This window comes from Silene latifolia, chromosome Y, assembly GCF_048544455.1.
Source record: "Silene latifolia isolate original U9 population chromosome Y, ASM4854445v1, whole genome shotgun sequence".
Lineage (NCBI taxonomy): Eukaryota > Viridiplantae > Streptophyta > Magnoliopsida > Caryophyllales > Caryophyllaceae > Silene > Silene latifolia.
Genome location: NC_133538.1, coordinates 72,905,702 through 72,919,944, shown reverse-complemented (window position 1 = coordinate 72,919,944; position 14,243 = coordinate 72,905,702). Strand labels below are relative to the sequence as shown.

The 14,243-nt window shown below is 36.6% G+C and overlaps 1 non-coding gene across 1 annotated transcript; it reads right to left on the bottom strand.

The window, feature by feature from the left end:
- Positions 1-7,246: 7,246 nt before the first annotated feature.
- On the bottom strand, positions 7,247-7,353 carry LOC141634623 (small nucleolar RNA R71). Its single transcript, XR_012539350.1, has one exon. It is a non-coding gene; the product is annotated as a small nucleolar RNA R71 (small nucleolar RNA).
- Between the last annotated feature and the right edge of the window lie 6,890 nt (positions 7,354-14,243).

The window sequence follows — 14,243 nt, the reverse complement described above, 5'->3', positions numbered from 1 at the left end:
AAACCATCGGGTTGCACCATGTACAACTCTTCCTCCAAATAACCGTTTAAGAAGGCGGTTTTCACATCCATTTGCCAAATTTCATAGTCATGAAAAGCGGCAATCGCTAAGATAATCTGAATGGAACGCAGCATAACTACGGGTGCAAAACTTTCATCATAATGCAATCCGTGCATTTGAGTGAAACCTTTTGCCACTAGTCGTGCCTTATAGGTGTCTGGTTGCGCGTCTACAGAATGCTTTATCTTGTAAAGCCATTTGCATTGTAGAGGTTTTACCTTATTAGGTAAATCAACAAGATCCCATATGTCATTCTCATACATGGAGTCCATCTCGGATTGCATGGCTTCAAGCCATAGCTTTGAGTCGGAACAGGTCATGGCACCTTTATAGGTAGCGGGTTCATTACTCTCTAGGAGTAAAATGTCATTCTCCTCGACCATACCAATGTATGTGTCTGGATGATTAGAGACTCTACCCGACCTCCTCGGTTCTTGAGGAATATTAACCGTATCATCAGTTGGAGGAACAACTTCCTCCATCTGTTCCTCGGTTGTTGGTTCTGGAATCTCCGACAACTCGAAGGTTCTATTACTTGTCTTGTTCTCGAGCAATTATTTCTCTAAGAACGTCGCACTAGCCGCAACAAAAACTCGATGCTCGGTGAGGCGAATAGAAGTAATGACCAAACATTCCTTTTGGATAACCAATAAAGTATGTCTTGACCGATCGCGAACCAAGTTTATCCTCGTGTCTCCACTTGACATAAGCCTCGCAGCCCCAAACCCGAATAAAGGACAAGTTGGGGACCGTTCCCATCCACATTTCATATGGAGTCTTGTCAACAGCTTTAGTCGGACTTCGGTTAAGTATAAGAGCAGCTGACAAAAGAGCAAAACCCCATAATGAATCATGTACTACCGTGTGACTCATCATGGATTGAACCATATCAAGTAATATCGGTATACTTCCAATAACATTATAAGGATTATAACGAAATTATTATTATGAATATGAGTCATAAAAGAAATTACATAAACAAAATAGTAGAGGATTAATAATCAACCTTTGGTCCTTGCAAATTCGGCCTAAGAACAATATCAAAATGATATTTGCCTAATCGTTACACCCAAGATGATATGAGAAATGCCCCTTAAATTGCTAGAATGAGATCCCCTTAATGCTTGAAGAGGAACCCTAATTTCCAAAATTTTAGGGTTTTTGTGTTTATTTTGATGAGAGAATTTTTGGTAAAAATTAGGTTAAGAAAAATGATCTCCTACCCTCTTATTATAACTGAAATAAGAGAAGTAAAGGGGAGATATTTTTCTCCTCATTTTCGTCAAAAAATCGAAATAATAAGGAGGATTATCTCCTTATTTTCGGTTTGTCCACCTACCAAAATAAGGTGATTATATCTTCTTATTTTTGGTAGTTTACAAAATGTATAAAAAGTGTATAATTTATTAATTGTCATTTAATTTACTCCGTATTAATAAGTCTACATACAACAGCTTGCAGTCGATTTATTAATGCCGGTCTGTAATAATTTATTATGACAATATCGTATAATATATACTTTAACTATAAATATCGCATATTTATAATTAGCTAATTAAATATAACTGGTTACGTTTAATTACGAATTAACATCTTAATTCGTTCAAGCCAACATTATATACATTAATTAAATATAACATATTATATTCAATTTACGAATTGACAGTTAATTCGTCTCAGCTAATATTATTTAGTTAAATTAAATAATCGTCTCATCAACACATTGACTAACTGTTTAGTCAAATACATGGACTAACCTTTTAGTCAGGCATCAATGTGATTATATTTTCATACAATCACATCTCTCAAACACATTCTTTAGGTGTGACTTTTAGGGACCAGTTGATCACCGCCATCTGTATGATAATAACGTCAAACTTTCTAGCAAGCCAACCGTTATTAAGTAATCGTTAATCAACTGATAAAATACGAAGTATACTCTTGTGAACCTATAAGAGGTTTATAAATGTTATCACGCTAATTTGTGGAGGACACAAGCTCCAACATGGTGTTCACGGGAGCTTGCCTCTTACTCTTTTTCCCATTCTTCTTAAACTTCCCCTTGCTCTTAGTGCTTCTATTTAGCACATCCTTAGGTGGGTAACATTTAGCCCCATGTCTCTTTCGGCTTGCACAAGTAACTTGTACAACTCCTCAAGAGACACGTCCTTGTCTTGCATATTGAAATTCACCCGGAATTGCACATATGCTTTGACTTTGGATAAGGAGTGAAGAATCCTATCAACAGTGAGCTCCTTGGGGATTTCAACCTTTTGAATTTTCAATGTCTCGACTAGCTCCAACAATTTGAACACATGAGGGCTAACCTTTTGGCCCTCCTTGAAATCGAGATCAAAGAATACCGAGGCCGCCACATATTGGACGATCCTCAGTGTTTGTGAGAACATTGTCACAAAGTAGGAATAGATTTCATAAGCGGTGCCCATTTTAAAGGCTCTCCTTTAGAGATCCGCCTCCATAGCAAAAATCAACACATTTTTGTAGCGGCGGACTCTTTGTGGTAAGCCTCATATGCTTCCCTAGTGGCGGCACTTGACCTAGCATAAGGTTCGAGTGGAGAGGCCTCAATGAGTTAACGAAGCTTGTCGTCACCTTGAGCAGGTAATTTGAGTTGGGCATCCCAATCGGAGAAATTTGACCCATTCTTTTCAAGTTTACAACGATCCATGAAGGATCGGAGCCATGAAACATTAGTGAGAGCGTGAGCGTTGTTGTTTGGTGCGGCCATTTGTTATGAGAAATAAAAGTGGTCTACAAAACAAAAATAGAAGGAATAAAACACTTGTCGTTTTTAAAATAATAATAATACTCGTAAATTTTAATTTAAACAAGTTTTATTGCATTTATCTGGTGACCTCTACCCACCTTTGATAAATGATTCCAAGACCCAAATTCACATCAACTTGGGCATGCTTTGGCGATACATCCCTTATCAATATAACTCGATGTATTAACCCTTTAACCGATTCTACTTTTAGAATTCTTGGTCAATAAAATTACATTAATTTTTATCTTTAGCCCAAAACACATCCGGCTATGGTCGAGAATACATTTGTTGAGTTCAACCCAAATTTCGAATAAATGTGTCCATGATCCAAATTCACATTAACTTGGGCACGCTTTGGCGATACAACCCTCATCAACATGAATTCGGTGGATAGACATTTATCACCCACTTCCCCTACGTAACAAGGTTTGTACCCCGGTTTGGCCGAGCGCACTCCCTCACGAAATAGGTTTTCATGGTTTCTAATTTTTGGAAAGGCTAAGTCTCAATTGTTTAATTAGCGAGAGGTCATGTCAATTTATTATCTATCACATTTTAAGTGAACTAAAGCGGTTAACTACGATAATTGTAATTGACACGGTCGATAAACTCGATTTAAAATGCATGTTTAGTTATGGCGATTTAGCGATGCATGCAACATATAAATAAAATGCAAAGCATAAAAAATCCTAGTATGGCCTTCCTAAAATAATAAATCTAATAAACTATTATAAATGTGGAAAGCAACTCCTTTGGTCCCTTGAACTTCGGTCTTGGCACGCATCTCGAGGTAACACCGTCTTCATGGAAACTCCGGGAAAATTACAAATAATAGATAAAATTACATAATTTCCTATTATACATTTGTAATAAAAATAAATTTATTAAATTAAAAAACGGTGATACGAGATCACAATAATTACAACCGAATCGATATTCCCATACATTTCGGGTAATTCCAATTAAAAACTAAGGCCATACTATGTAAAATTACATAATTCAAAAATTATATAAAATAAAAATATGACAATCATAAATAAAATACAGCATTATAATATGTATGAACATGCTTAATTTTATGCTAAATCGCCTTTTAATAGCCAATATCGTATAAGTTATCGGTTTTTATGGATTTGTGTGATTATAACTTGTTAAAATCACAAAATGTCTCATAAATTCATATTTATGTTCAAGTTAATTATCCTAACCATCTTAGAACTCAAAACTTAGTCTTCACTAATATTTTGACAATAACTCAACTTGATTTCTTAATATTGTTCATTATGGACCAAAAATACAAAATTATGCTATAAACTTCAAATTAAATTATAAAAACTTCAAATAATTCCAAAACTTGAAGTTTAAACCCATGAACATTCTAGAAAAATACCATGAAACTCATAATGTTCAAAACTTAGGTTAAATATTTCAAAAAAATATCGAGAAAAACAATGTTGCGGTTTATTGGTTTTAACAAATACGACAATAAAATATGAGAAAAATTATTTTCATCAAATTTTCACTTTTATATCTGAAATATATGATAAAATACAACATGTGATGTTTTTCTTTAGTCATGAAATATGGTTTAGCATTATAACTAATTATAGTCACTATTTATGTGATTTTTCATCAAAAATTCATAAATCATGCAAAAAGACTTCAATATAGCCAAACATTTTACACACATCTTGTAAAATTGCATGTGACAACATATTAAATTTCCATGACCAGATTCGAAATATAACTCATATTAACCTAATAAACCCTTTAAATTCGATTTAAGCTTATAAAATCCATATTTCATGCAAAATAACTTAGTTTATCACGAGATTAAACATGCCATCAGTAGAAAATATATGTGAAAATATATCCAAAAACACTAAAAAATTCGAAGTTTAGCTATTTTTCGTCCAAAAATGACATTTTTCTCATAAAAATCACATTTTAATGTCAATAATATATAAAATGAACAATAAAATCCATAAAAGAACCAAAATATCCCAAATACATTTTAGGACCAGAAACGTTAACATGCAAAGTAATTTCTTTATATATCATAATAAACACAAAATTACAAGTTTTATTTGTTAATAAGATTAACTCGGAAAAACAATAAACCGATTTGCATGCAAACAACTTAAGGCTCATGATACCACTTGTTGGGATTCATTAATCTCATTAGTATACATATTCATATATGAATTAATTTATTTGGTCATAAAATAAATACAAGATCTTATGCATGCAAACATAAAACAAAGTAGAGAAGAAATCGTCACTTCTTACATTGGTGTTTCGGATTTTGGGCACCAACAAGATCTCCTACTTGTTAGTTCTTGAGCTTTCCAACAATGGATGAACAAAGGTTCAAATTAGAACCTCTTCCAAAAGCTTATACCCAAGGAACACCCTTAATAACTAATATTATTATGAACTAGTAATAATACTAATCTTACTTAAAATTTAGACACAAAATGGTGTTTTTGTTCTCTTGTATTTTGGTCAAGAGAAGAGGATTTTGTGAGCTTTCATTCTCTAAAATTATTTCACAAATGTAGAGAGTGGAGGATTTTTCTTACACTAGAAAAATAGTAGTGTAGAGTGAATGAATAATAGAGGAATCCATTTCATTCCTCTTAGTGGAAAAACTGGTGGGGTGGGCTTAAAGGGGAGCCAATGCATGGTCTTGTTCTTCTCAAGATGAGACTAGGCATGCAAGGCTAGATATTAGGTTTAATCATAATGTTTCCAATTAAAAATAAAAACACAATATAAACCTTAATCCCCTCCAATATTTCGGTACACTTGAATAAAATGGGTAGTCCATTTTATTTTATCATTTGTCAATTTTGTCACATGTTTACATCTTACAAGACATGTCACAATGCAATGTATTTTTAACATATTAAAAATCAACATATTAATAAAATATGTCACATACAAAATTAACTAGTAATTCTTAATTACTTGTACCAAAATGGTTTATCAAATTATAAATTACAACGTCTTGTATTTATAATAAATAATTCATTCAATTTCAATTGTTTCGTAAACAATAATTTTATCTAAGTAATGAAACAATTTGATTACTTAGTACGTATCTTATTTAATCGAATTACAATGAGACACGTTAATTTTACTCACAAAATCATCCGTCAATTTTAAGCAATTTAATTAACTCGTATCGGCATACGATTAATTAAATAATCAATTAAGAGTATTTCCCTATATGTATGACCTAAGGGGATCAACTGATCACCATCGTCGCATGACAGTAATGTCAAACTCTAGTCAGCCAATCATTACCGATATGTGTGGACCAGTTGACTGTAAAATATTACTTCCCACACGTATTCTTAAATATGAGATTTAAACATGTGATCATTATGATCGACAGTTGTGATCGCATTATTGTCAGAGGACACTTATTCCAATAGTTTACTCTTATTGCTATTTAGTTTAGTGATCTTCTTATCTCAACCCAAATCGTGACACCCCTAGACACCGCTACTTGCAATCGAAAATCCTACATCAATACCTGTCCCTTGGGATCCGACCTTTACTTACCTCTTTACTAATAGTAGAGGTTTTTGTGCAGATATAAATATTGTTTTGGTCTAGGTGCTCCTAACGACAAGTAACCGAAAATTAAGCTCCAAGTGAGTCCGACCAAAATGGCGCCGTTGCCGGGGACGGTGTTAACTTGATTTGATTTTCTTAGATTGTTATTAGTTGTGTCTTTCTTTGCCTTGGGGAAGTAAAACTCCTCAAAGTTTGTTCTAATTGTTTTCAAGTTGTTTGATATTTTGCATGTCTAGAAGATCACAAGGTAACTTGTTACCCATTGATCACGAGACTGAAAGGACTTTGACAACCAATAGAAGGCTTGCTAGAAACAGTTTGAGAGGAATTGGTGAGGTTGTAGATATTCATTTTCTTGAGTTCATCAACCCTTTTGCAAGAGAAGGTAAGGAGAACCCAACACAAAATAAACCACCAAATCAATCACAAAATCAACCCACATTGCCTAAATTTTCATCACATTCCGTACCAACTGAGGAGAACCTACCCAATGGAACTCCCACACCACAACACTTAACCGGAAATTTCATTGCAAAATCCGCATTTATCCAATTATTCGAAAGAAGCCAATTTGGGGGGATGCCTAGTGAAGACCCTCACTCTCACATGGAAACTTTTTGTGACTATTGTGATGAGATTTCACAAACTGGTGTGACTCAAGACCAAATTCGATTTGTCTTATTCCATTTTTCTCTAATTGGCACCGCAAAATAATGGTTGAAGAGCCTTGATAAAGTTACTCTTGGAATTGACTCTTGGAAGATGTTGGCTCTTGATTTCTACAAAAAATTCTACCCTCCGGAAAAGACTAATATGCTAAGAGCTCAAATTACGGGTTTTAAGCAAAGGGACGAAGAATCTTTGTATGAAGCTTGGGAGCGGTTCAAAGGAATTTGTCGCTCATGTCCTCATCATGGACTTAGCGAGTGGTTCTTGGTACAACAATTTTGGAATGGTCTTTATGAAGACTCAAGAAACATTCTCAACATGGGCTCAAATGGTATGTTCGCCGAAGTTGACGATAATCAAACTTGGAACAAGATTGAGGAAATGGCGGTCCATAATTCACAATATAGTAGACCTCGCAAGGCTACTAAAGGAGGAAAGCATGAAGTGAACTCTATTACTCAATTGGGTGCTCAACTTAGTGCTCATATTGATACCATCAACTTAAAGTTTGAGAAGGCTATGGCTAAACTTGAAGAAGCCTCAAAATCACCAAAGCATCATGTTAATGCCATGGTAGCATCTTCATCAATCCCAAGTGGGATATGTGAGAATTGTGGAACTTTGGGACATGACCAAAGTGAATGTAGGGGAACAAATGAACGAGTGAATGCTTTTCAAGCATACAAGAGTGGTACCCCTTATTCCAATTATTACAATGAAAACACCAAATTTCACCCAAATCTCTCATACAAAAGCCAAAATATTCAAACCCTCGACAAACATACACCCCACCTCCCATGAGAAACCAAAATCAAAGACCCTCAACCAAAACCAAGGTTACCAAAATCAAACTCCATACAATCAACAAAATGACCAAGGTTTTGATGTTCAAAAAGAGGTTCTCCAAATGGAAAAGAATCAACAAAAAATTTTCACTCAAATGCAAAAAGATAGTTAAGCAAAAGACATCACCATCAACAACATCCTAGCCCACACAAAAATGTTGGAAACTCAATTGACCCACCTAGCATCTTCAAACTCTCAAAGACAAAAGGGGCAATTACCACCTCAAAGTAATCCCCCAAGGCATGAAACGGTTAGTGCCATTCACTTGAGGAGTGGTACGAGATATGAAGGACCAAAGAAGCAAGTTGAGGATGAAGTTGTGAAAGCTAGTGACAAAGAAGAAGTTATACAAAACTCTAAGGAAGGAGAACCAACAAAAGAAGAAGTTTCAAAGAAAAGTGAAGAAACGGCCAAGGAGAAGGAGCCCATTGTGATTAGACTTCCATTCCCAAGTCGTCAAGCTAAGCCTAAGTTTGATGACCAACTTGGAAAATTCATGGAAATTGTGAAGAATTTGGAAGTCTCGATTCCTTTCACGGAATTAATCAATCACGTGCCGGCCTATGCAAAGTACATGAAGGACATCCTTACGAAAAAGAAGTCGATCCGGAAGCTTGAGACTATCGCCTTCACTAAGGTGAGTAGTGCAATCCTTCAAGGGAGTTCACGTCCGAAACTTAAAGATCCGGGAAGCTTCTCAATACCATGTACCATTGGCGACACCGCGATCAACAAGGCTTTGTGTGATCTAGGAGCAAGCGTGAGTGTTATGCCGTATTCGTTTAGTAAAAGGTTAGGGATGGGAGAACTTAAATGTACCAACATCACACTCCAAATGGCCGATAGATCGACGAAGACACCGTTAGGGATATGGGAAGATGTTCCCGTGAGAATTGGCAAATTCTTCATCCCGGTGGACTTTGTCATTGTTGACATGGAAGAAGACTCCAATATTCCAATCATCCTAGGTAGACCTTTCTTGCACAACGTGGGTGCGGTGATAGATGTGAAGCACGAAAAGCTTACTCTAGAAGTGGGTGATGAGACCATAACTTTCAATCTTGACAAGACCATGGGAACTCCCTGATTGCATGAACCATGCTTTATGGTTGATCACTATAGCCGGAAGGATGATAGGAAGAAGTCGGAATTCCAATGGAAAAAGAAAGTTGATGATGCTCCATCAAAAGATCAAGGAAATAGCAAAAATGAGAGCTTGAAAAGCTCACCCATGACAAGTGAAGAGGATGGCCTTATAGGCCAAAACAAGAAAGAAGGAGAGTTATCTCTATCAACTCAAGAAATTTTTAATGATCAAATAGATGAAGTTTGCGGTCTTTGGGATGATAAGTTCGAAGGGATATTCAATCCCTACATTGGTAATGCTATGAACCAAGACCATCACGGAGAACAACAAGTGCAAAAATCTATTGAGGACCTTTATCATGACAATGAACAAGCTTTTGACTACTTCTTCAAGGTGTTGAGTAACATCAACAACACCTTGAACATGCCCCCTTTATATCTCACATTGGATGAGAGTTTGGTGGAGTCCTCCCTAAACCACCATTTGTAAATATTCTAACTCCCTAACTTGCATTTCAATTTTTACATTACATTTTTGTCATTTTTGGATTTATATTTTTGTGCCTTGATCAAGATATTCATCATTTTGAGAGAAGTGAGGGAGGGACTTATGATTTCATTAATCTATAGTGCTTTGACTTAGTGTGGGGATAGTAATTGCCTAGGCTATTCATGCCTTTGTAGTGCCCCTACAATGAAGGACACGAGAATTGAAGAATGAAAATGATACGGGTTATGCAGTAGCCACGGATGGACCTGAATCCGTGTGGTCAAGGAAGAATCCGAGCGGCCAAAAGGGAATCCACTCGTCGTCAAGGAATCCGAGCGTCTAAGATGCAATCCGCTCGTCTGGCAGAGCTGCAGAATTCAAAAAACTGGTCTGTCACAGAATCTGGGCGTCTCAATTAAGAATCCGCTCGTCTGATTCTGGACGCTCGTCTTACAGGAAAGACGCTCGTCTTTCTGCGGTTGAATTTTAAAGTTTCTCCTTGTAACAGAATCCGAGCGTCCGTCCAGGAAGACGCTCGTCTCAAATTGAAAAATCCGCTCGTCTTTGCTTAAAGACGCTCGTCCTGTGGCGTCCTTTCCTGAGACAAAACAGGGAGAATCCGCTCGTCCCAACCCCTGGTCCGCTCATCCCCCCTGCTATTTCAAACATATCGGGTCTTTTAATCCCTCTTCCATCATTCATTTTCATTTCTTCTACATTCAAACACTACCCAAAACCCAAGAACCCCAAAAACCCCAAAAACCCTCATCCTCTACATCAACAAAACCAAAAATCTTCAACCAAATTCAACAAAATCAAATCCAAACTTCCTCACAGCAAAAATTAATCACTCCTTTCGCAACAACAATTGATTCAAACACCAAAGTCTTCAACTTTTGAGTCGATTTTTAGGATATAAAACAGCATTCATCCTAAATCGATTTGGGTATCACTAAAAATTGAAAATTTCAATCCTTCATTGATGTAATCAAGCAAAGGAAAATGGCAAGAACTAAAGGAGGTAATAAGGCACCCCAAAGAAGACACTTTCAAAAAGGCAACAAGCTCTTCAAGCAAAACAATTGTCAAAGGCATTGGTAGTCTATGAGGCAAGGTTGGAGGTTCAACAAGGTCCCCCTATGGAAGCTATAACATCAACAACTCTGGTCATTGAGCAATTATCGAATTATCCGGAGGTAATTTTCACTTTTGACTCTCATAGGGATAAATTTTTTCTCTTTGCTAAGAAAACCATTATGCCTACAAAATTTATTTGTGAAGATGCTTTGACAAAGTTGGGTGTTCTTGAACAAACCAAAACCTTCTTTGAGTCTATGGGATTGGGTAAATTGTTTACCATGAAAGAATTAAAATACCCCTCCCTCACTTTAGAATTTTTGAGTTCCTTGAAAGTCACAAGGATGGAGACTAGAACCCACATCGAGTTTCATCTTGCAAATGTTGAAAGACGCATCACTTATGGCGAATTGAGTAAGATTTTAGGCCTTAGTGATACTCCAAAATATACAAAGATCCCCGACAAGTATGACCCGCTCCTCTTTGGGAGGCAATTCCCGGAAAGAAATTTGTGCGGTTTCATGATTGTCGTGCTCTATTAGTCCACCATACGGGCATTAGAGTGTGGCATAAGGTCATTGGGAATACTTTGATAGCAAGAAATGGCACTAATCATCTTACCAAGCTCGATTGTATTCTTCTTGAGTCGGCCTTGAACATAGGAAGGGAATTTACTAAGCCATATAATGCTCTAAGACTTTTGGTTTAACGATGGCTTAATGTCGATTGTGGTAAAGAGGACACCGCTTTCATTGTAAATGGAGGACTAGTTACCTATTGGGCCAAGCACTTTAACCCAAATTTCAACAAAGACAACACTTATGTGGCGGTTAAAGGAGGACATCTCATTGATATGGACACCATGATTCACAAGTTTAAGTGGGTCAAAAATGATTCTCTTGACACCAAATATGGGTAGTTAACCAGTGAAGCTAGATCTTTCACCTTGCCTTCAAAGATTTGCCGATTGAGTGTTCACCGACCGAACTACCTTTTTCTACTCTCCCAGGAGACCGAGTATATTATTCAACAACAAAGAGGCGAGATTGACGAGCCCTCCTCCTCCATTATCACACCACCCTACCCATTTGAGTATCACGAATTCAAACCCAAGGATGTTGAGGTAAGAAATGATTACATGACTCTATTCATGAGGGAAATGCACAAGCATTCTTACAATGATAGAGTGGATGCTTACAAGGCCCAATATCCGCCCCTCCTACATCTAGCTAGGTAAGGACTTCTTGATCCATCATGTCCTTTGCCTAGTTGGGCGGATAGGGAAGTTTTACTTCCTAGCACCTTTAGTGGTGGAAGACCGGGTGCAGAGGAGAATGTTGATGATGAGGGTGTTGATGAAGAAGGTGAAGAAGAAGAGGTTCTAGAAGGTGTTCAATCAGAAGAAGCTCAAGAAGAGGAAGAGGAAAGTGAGGAAGAGAAAGGAAGTGAAAGCGGGAGTGGAGATGATTCCACATCTATGGAGGAAGATGATGATAATGATGATATGATGGAGGATTAGCAAACCTTGGAGGCTCCTACATTCTTTCACCCCTCTTATGGTTTGTCTACTTCTTTTGTTTTCTTTATTATATTTTGATCATTTATTTTGTGGAATCCTAGCAACATGGAGGACTAACACCTTGGCTTCATTAAGTTGTTCATTTTTATTGTTCCCACTTGTAAAATCCAAAATGACAATCTTTAGTTTCATGCATTGCATTCCATGTGCATGAACTACCCCGAAATTCAAGACGTTAGAAATAATGTCTATTTTGGTTTGGGGAAGTCTATGAATATGCATTGGAAGCTAATTTAAATTATGCTCTCCGCCATAACAAAAACACATGCATCATGTAGTGTAGCTTAGTATAATTTGCATTTAGTATAGAAATCATGCATCATATTTGCATAATTTCCTATCGTATTGGCCATTAAGGACAATGCCCATACTAGTGTGGGGATGGGAAATTCTAACTTGACTTTTATTCAAAATCCAAAAAAAATCAAAAATTTCGAAAAATCCAAAAAATTTTGAAAAATTGAAAAATCCAAAAACATGTTCATTTCCTTTGTAGTGTAGTCTTGTATATATTGTTTTGTATATATTGTGTTTGTCCATCCTTGTTCACATTGATTGACTACGCCACATCCGAGAGATGAGGATATTGAAGACCGCATGGTATGATCTTTCCAATCTCCTTTGTCCGCTTTATGTTAATGACTATGTGGCTTTATTTTGATTGATGCGGTAAAAATAATGTGAATTTAGTATTGCATTTAGATTAATTGGCATACTAGTTGGCAGAAGCATATGCATTAGGATGTATAAATGTTAGTTGCATCATGGCATGTAGTTTGCATGTTAGAAAAATTTTCTGAAATCGTCTACTTGGGAAGCTTGACAAGTGTATATAAGGCCCTAGTAGATGCTTTTTCTTCTTAAGACTTTGCATGTTAGAATACTTGTAAAACACCCTAGGATATGTCATGCTAGTATCCTTTGACCCATGGATTAAGGCCTAGTTAAGAGTACCTTGTGGTGTGATAACTCCTTGGCTACCATTTATTCCAAGGTGACCCTTGAAACCATGCAACCATCATTCATCCATGTTCGACCATACATTTTGTCATCAAAGGGAATGGGCACAAAAAGAAATTGTTCAAAAATTTGAGTTCAAGAAATGAAAAGAAAAGAAAAAGATTGCAATTGCATCAAAAGAAAAGAGGAGTAACAAAAATAAAAACTCTTATGCTTCAAATATAAGGCACCCTCGTTACTAATTGGAGTGACTTTGAAAATGTTCAAAAGAAAATACAAAAAGTTGAAAAGTTGTCAAGTATTGAAATGCCAAAAATCAAAAGAAATGGCAAAAAGAAAGTGTTCTCAAATGTCAAATGCCACAAGAAATTGGGGGGAAAAACAAACAACAAAGGCAAACTCCCACATGAAACTCAAATACTATCGATCCCTTTATCCATCGTATCCACTTTTGTGCATGGTAGAGAGGGGACGACCCTTCTTCTTGTCTAGGCAAGAGGGGGAATTCCGCGATCCTCCAGTGTTTCTAACACCTTAGGGAGTCTATTCTTGACAAAAGCATTTAACGATTAAGGACAAAGGTACTCTAGCTTGATACAACTTGGAGGTGATTTATTGGTATCCTTCTAGGCTTAGTAGTTTGAAGAAATTGCATCTATGAAGGAGTGTGTACCCTTGAGTTGCTTCCCCTTTAGATAATTTCCGCCACTTAGATGAGGAATGTGGCTATTCTTTTTGTAGATGCATCCATTACTTGATTTTATGTGCTTTAATGATTGGATGTGTCGCCATTTTGGCAAGACCCACCTTGCCATGCAAGAAGGCATCCTACCTCATGGTTGTCTTGTTGTGAGTTGAAGGGGCGGAGTGAGACCCGCTAATTGTCTCATGTCGGCTATATTAGTAGGTTAGTTTAAATAACGGTCCTAGTTTTTGTCACCTCTTTACTCGGGACGAGCAAAGGTTTGGTTTGGGGATATTTGATGTGACCATTATTTGAGCATATTTAGTCCCCGAATTAGTCTCGTTTCTATGCTTTTTAGTGCATATTTGGGTCATTTACTATCTTTAGTCCTTTGTTTTGCATATTCTTTGAGGTTTTG